This window comes from Varroa jacobsoni, unplaced genomic scaffold, assembly GCF_002532875.2.
Source record: "Varroa jacobsoni isolate VJ856 unplaced genomic scaffold, vjacob_1.0 scaffold_431, whole genome shotgun sequence".
Taxonomy (NCBI): Eukaryota; Metazoa; Arthropoda; class Arachnida; order Mesostigmata; family Varroidae; genus Varroa; species Varroa jacobsoni.
In genome coordinates, this window is record NW_019213333.1 from 454,192 (window position 1) to 461,163 (window position 6,972).

Sequence of the window (6,972 nt, forward strand, 5' to 3'; positions counted from 1 at the left end):
TTTTTTAGCGGCAGACATCGTCTTGTATCGCATTGTAGGCTTACTCTTATATTACAACATCACCCCACTAGCCAAAGCCAATCAGAGGTCATAAGGCTGACTCTACGTATAACCGAATTAGGGGAGCATTGCATGTGATGATACAATAAGATAATCCGATTCCAATCGACAGACTACAGACAATATCGAGCCCTGCACCCCCCGGTTCGTTCACTCGCGTAAGAACTAACCATGAAATATATCTAGCTGTATAATACATTTATAATATATATAATACAAGTACTTGTGCATTTTCTGAGTGTCCGTATATTTGGTGACACGGCTTGTGTGTATCTAGTCAAAAGCAAAGGAGGAAGCTATTCTGCCGTGTATAGTCCTGCTAAAGGTTTATCAAGGTCTAACAAACTTAGGAGAGCTAGTACTAGTAACGACGATAGCTGTAGCAAAAGTAGGATTCGTGTGGACTGAAGCTACCTGAATCCCCAAAAGAGGTACCTTAGGATTATGTGGGGAGCGGCTAGGCTGTTTCTGCAATGAGAAAAGCTGCGTAATGCCCGAGACGCCACAATCTAGAACGTCCCTACCAATACGTGGATTCTATATGCTGATAACGCTTTCTACCATATTTTTCGATATCTAGGCACCGTGTTTCCCTTGGGGATGAGCGAACGTACGTATTTAGCATTGCTTGTCATTGCTAAATTCTGGCTTATGTCACTAGCAATTCCGTCTTTTGGATTTATTCGGGTACTTCCCTAGTTATAAGAACGGCTTACAATAAACGTAGAAATATGCGCTAATATCAATATATTTTTGAATGTGATGAGGCTTTATTATCCGAAAAAAAGGAGATCAGCACTAGAAGAAAAACGATCTGTCTTCACTTATGTTCCATTCTACCTACACGAAGCCTCTGCTTACATAGGGCCTGCTCGAAGCTTAAAGTCTTAAAATTAGAAATATCCCAGAAATTGAACCGAGACCCATTTCAAAAAAAAGGAAACCATTCAAAAGATGTTCTGCTCCATCGATTGCTGTCGCAATGCACAACTAATCGGCTGAAAACGGAAATATAGATAGGATCTATAGAAATATAGATAGGTTGGAGCTTCAAATATTAACGAAGTGGCCATATATTATCTACGAACAAAGAATGTCTATAGGCTGTTTAAGTATATTTAACAGCTGTTTCACGGGAATATGAAGTTATACAGTTTATTCATAAACGGTTTCAGCTTAAACAATGGAAGCGATACGAATCGTTTGCGGACCAGAACACGTGAACACTGTCGTATTATACCGCTATTGATTGCCTCTAGAAACGACAGAGAACAAAAAAAAAAAAAATTAGGTCTAACCCTTTCTCATTAACAGCATTTTTCTAATTAAAGAGTGGATGTATTGACAATCCTCTTTCTGAAGAGATCCGCAAGCAAAGTTCATCGCGGAATATGTTTTGGCAAAATATTTAGTTTCTGCAGATGTGACCATTCAACTTCGTTTGAAATTCCTGCGACCAATTCCGAAATGCTGCGTTCGTAAACAGCACGGGCAAAGGCACCAGTATTAGTAGCTATGTTTAGCGAAATGAGCTATTTAAATATATATGGATTGTGTTTATGTAGTAGCATACGTAAGTTAAATGTAGAAACATTGCACCTCTCACTACTCTTCTATGACGATCTATAACAGTGTGAAGGTACTTTTCCTGATCAGAAGCATAACCTGTAGAAAGCATTGAAGATGAGGGATTTTCAGCCCGGCAACGGATGAGGCATTCGTACTCTATTTTAGGCAAACATGCAAAATGATGGAATCATCCAGATTTGCCTGATGCCTTGATTGCGACCTTCTTTACCCGCAGAAGCCACGTGAAGCACATTCATTGACTGAATGAACGCGGTTAAAATGTTAATCTAGGACAACATGTTTCGCCGAAACTGTGCAAACATCTCATATAGTATTAGCATAAAGATGTGACAAGTCGCAATAAAAATGCCAGATACTGTGGGGATCCTACCAAAGACTGGTGGATTAGCAGTGCCTGCACACTCCCATCGGAACCCTTTCGCTGGTATTTTATGACCGAGGGTGCCTCTGGTAGCTGGAAGACTTTTGTTGTCAGCAAGTGATTGTCTCGGATAAGAAAAATGACTATCAACGATCAGGAAAGGAAGACGCATTAGTATGGCCATATTTTCAGTTTACGTTCACCATTCTGATTACGATCCTACCTTGCCTTGGTGATATTCGATGCGACCGGTTGGCACTGGACTGACAGTTATTCAAAACTGGGTTTCGGGTCTGTCGTTTGTTTCCTTTCCGCTTTACCTCACCGAACCTGGTGCAGCTTTGCAGAAACCGGTAAACATCGTCCACGATCCCAATTTGCCCCTTGTGGCTGCTCATTGTTGGATAACGTATTGGAGTTCGAGTCTTTTCTTCGATCGTGTGAAATCTTTTTTTTACCGTATATGTTAAATCTCCTGGCGATTTGTAAGTTCACAGAATTTTCACGTAATCTTGAAGTGTATATTGTCGTTACCGTATCCGTAAATCGTTCGATGACGAGACGGCAAAAATTTCACGTTGTTTTTTTGTCAGTCCGCCCAGAAGGGAAGTCGAATTTTGTGTAAATTGAATAAAAATAGCAAACAGCAGAAGCGCAATAAACATTGGGATCCTAAAACATATGCGGCTACAGGTCGAAATGTGGAAAAACGTAGAGAAAAACCCATACCACAATTCGACTGAAAGAACAGAGGTGTCCTTTGTTTTCGAAACATGTAGTGTTATATTTAAGCAAATTTGTAGGTTGTATATAATGTACTCTAGGTTGATGCATTATTTCATTATGATTCATGCCCTGTACCGCATCGTTTTTCATCGTAGAACAAAATCGCAGGTTGATTTCTCTTAGAGCTTGTAGGTAACCTGACCTGAATCTTGTTACGTTACGAACTTGATCCGAGACATCATAATTGTATCGTGTACAGAAAAATCTATTTGTTTCTTTACCAATTAGTATTTCTCTTTGTAGAATAGCTAGAGATGATAATAATGCCTATGCGTATAATTAATAGATATTTCTAAATATTTATTCGGTAGTAATAAGCTAGATTTAGTGTAACGTTATTTTGCTATGAGCGAAGACCGTTTTTGTAGTTACAGTAATAAAGCGTCTCCAAATCTCGTCGTATTTAACACTTGGTGTAATAGGCGACACAAGATAGACCAACTATCGTTACTAGTCTCTGATCACCTCTTTTTTATCCGGTCTTTCATCGGTTCTTCCGATGTGGTCACAGGGCAGAACGAAGCAACGTGCGTTCGCACAATGGACGAAGCTCTGGGGAATATTGCAGCTGCTGTTGCTACCTGGGATTCCTGATCGAACACCCTTCTCATTTTCCTCTCTGGGTAGTGTCCCATTTTTCGCATGTTATATTGAACAAACTCTCAAGCTCAGGTCGGTAATATACATGCTAGCATCAAGGTCTTTTGTCTGATATGAACAAAGCCACAGGGTTTTAAATGCATCTGTGTTCTATGCGGAGGAGGCGCTCGCGTTCGCATGGAACTAGGTGTCTAATGAGTCGGCGTCTAAACGAGGTTCGGGGGCACAAAATATCGAATCTCCTCTTTCCGTTCCCTGTCGAGCAATCGTTTTCTACTAGTATCGTTTCTCTTTGCCATAGGCACGCTTCGTTGCAGGCAGCTGTCATGAAAAACATGAAGCATATTGCTACAATCTCGTTTTTAGGTTTGGCTACTTGGGGCATTTCCTTGGCTTATAACATCATACAGCATGTCAGACTTATTAACGGTCGTGTTCCAAAGTTGACAGCTAGCAATCAAGTGCAGTAATTACCTTGTTCCGTGTAGTTTGTCGTTATCAAACTAAGTTAGGGCCGTCGAACAATACAAAATATATTCTCTAGTGGGCAAAAGTAAATAGTGTGGGCTAGCGACAAAATACTCTGAGTAAAAAGTAGCCTTGTGTTCATCAAATCATGTCTTTGTACAATTCGATTGATCAGCTTATTCCAGACCTTTTAAACTAAAGTGAAACCATCTTCTGTTTGTTTGTATTGCAATGCAGGTATTCGTTATACAGTGTACTAGAAAAGCCATGACTATATCGAATATCGCCTGATGCGCTATTTAGAAATTGATCTTAATCAGGCGCTTAATGCAGTGCTTCATTTTGTCGTATAAAATATCGACATAATCACTGATTTTACTCATCGGTTGTTTGGAGAGCAAATAGAGCTTTCCCAGCAGGAAAAACATACACTACGTCTATTTTCATTGTGCAGACTTTCTTTGGGCCAAATATTGTATGATCGGCGAGTTTAGCGATTCCATTAGTTATGCGGTAGACAAGAGTGCCCTAAATAGCAGGCCGGGGAGCGAAACGTTTAATATTGCTTGACTGTGTGTGTGTATATATACATATGTAGATATCCCTTCTACGGCTCAGAAGTAAATTTATTAGCAACATTGCATAAATTTGTTAAGCGAGTTAGGACGCTTAGTGGCTGGATAAGCGGACACGGTCCTTAAATCTCCAATGGACGCATGGCGCGCACCAATGAAATAGGTTATACCAAGCGTACTATAGAAGACCAAAAAGCCTGGGCAAACGCGCAGACGTGTATGAAGGAGAAAAGGTCAATCTCGTCATAAGTTATCTCACTGAGAAAGGACATGCCTCAAATGATAACATGTCTGCTTTTGTTAGAATAGTGCCCCGTTTCAGAGTACAAACCGCAGAAGAAAACGACACGCGATAAGCCGCTTATGCCAGCAAATGACAGTTGCTTGTGGGCATAAAGTGAAGACTTAGCATCAGCTGCCATTGTGACTAATCCTTTTGTGCGCACCTTCCATTCGCTCCCTATACTTCCGCCCACCAGCAAATGAAAGAGGCGTGCGGTGGTCCATGTATCGATTCGCGCGCGAAAACATCATCAGCATCCTCAAAGGGCAGCCAGTAATAGCATGTATTCGCTGAGATGGACAGCTAAAAGCGGGCGACAAAAATGAGCACGTTTTCAAGACAGCTATGCTCACATCGCTGCTCATTACTACACTATGAGTTTAAATCGAAGCGTAGGATTAGTTGGCAACGAAAATAGCAGGCCAATAACTTCGCTTGACGACGAACTATAACTAACATCAATCCAATTCAGTTCCTCACGTTAGCACAACGTACCTTTACGTTACGTTAGAACAACCATCGTCTTGCATGGTTTCTAACTGACGGTAGCAACGTCGCGATAAAGATGTAGCTATTGTACAGGTAATTTGTTCTGGAACCGTTGTTAGGCTAGGGTTTAGTCAGCGTGCACTAGACTATCGCGTGCACGATCAAGCTCGAGAAAACCCAGTGTGTCGACTTGCACGCCACTCTAATCGAAGATTCTGATCTGCAACGCTAATACGCTTGATACGTTAGGTGTCATCTATGAACAAGAACGATGCTGAATGAACAAGTCTCTGGCCAAAAACAGTTCGGTTTATTATGTTTTAACGGCTTGTTTGATTTGTGATCTGTTGCAAACGATTGTCAGCGATCATTAAGCCATGCTATGATAGATAAAGTGATTTCACATCGATTCATCTCTACGTCGAAGCCTGGCAAGCGTTTGCGTCACCGCAAGATACACAGAGCTATTATATGTATTGACAGTTCATTTCTCAGACAACTTTCTAAAAATACTTTACCGGATGCTTGTATCGTAGCGAAGGCATCTGTCCAGCAAACTTGGAAGCTGCCAAGTATTAGTTATTAACGATTATTTCCACAATGATGAATTACTCAATATGATGATCAATAGTGATTCGTTGATTCTTAATAATTAAACCTGTCGCTATATTTTAGAATGGAATGACGGAAGAGCTTCGAAAGCCAAGCCGAAGCTTATACGTTTTACAGTATCAATGATTATGCTTATTTATAGGCTCCTAACATATTACAACACATTATAGTTTCGGTAAACAGCTAACTTTAATGTAACAAAGCAGGTAGTTCCTGACGAAAACAAATCATTGTCATTTTTGTGCCTATGTACGATTCAATGTAAACATAGAATTCGTCGGAGCGGTGCTACAAAAAACGTCTGCTATCGACCTCAAATATGAGCCGGATCAAAGCCTTATCTATTTATTTATGTATATCTTATCGATGTTTCCGTAGTTTCTTTTGATGATGTTTAACTATAGCAGCTATTAAGATTTAAGCGTTAATCATAATATGTTAGGAACGTTATGAATGTTAGAAACAATAGACGTATAAACGTTCACATACGCTGATCGTGCGATCGTTGAGTTACATACACACAAGTAATTGGTAATTCGCTTTAACACTCTATAAACTTTATGAAAATACTCTTGCTTTGTTAGAGTAATTAACGTATGACGAAGGAAAGTAATAAAGAGGATGCACCGATAATAAGATTTATATAGAACAAGAAAAATAAAATTGATTCATTGTAGTTAAGGTTTGAGGCAGTCACATTTTCTGAAACTGAATTTATAAAATCTGTGCTTAAAAATGCCTAGCGCTTTTTGGCGGGGGCGTCTTCTCTTAGTCATCTTTAGTGATATAGGTATACGAGTACGGGATTTGCCGGTGGGGTGTCTGATTTACGGGGGTGACCACAGAGATAAAAATGGAATATTTCATGATGAGGCTATTTTTATGATGAAAGCTTTCAGCAAACGCATGAAACGACAAGAGGTAAGGGATGTGCCGATGTTTCCTAGTTATGTAACAATCTAGTGCTTGGACTTCTACTGGATATCTGTTTCTTGAAATACATTTTCTCTAGGTATGCTGTGCATGCTAACAGCTCTCTCCTAGAGTTAAAACGAAGCATTAGGGCATCTGCCTTACCGGGCAGTAGTATAATCATTTTTATTAGTGAACAACAAAAATAAAAAAGCTTACCATTTGTTCAATTGAAA

At 39.9% G+C, this 6,972-nt stretch overlaps 1 long non-coding RNA gene across 1 annotated transcript; it reads right to left on the reverse strand.

Annotated features, from left to right (window-relative positions):
* Window positions 1–4,474: 4,474 nt before the first annotated feature.
* On the reverse strand, window positions 4,475–6,431 carry LOC147753510 (uncharacterized). The gene is made up of 2 exons (XR_015311039.1): window positions 5,731–6,431; window positions 4,475–5,440 (listed from the first exon to the last, which is right to left on the reverse strand). It is a non-coding gene; the product is annotated as an uncharacterized LOC147753510 (long non-coding RNA).
* Window positions 6,432–6,972: the final 541 nt, after the last annotated feature.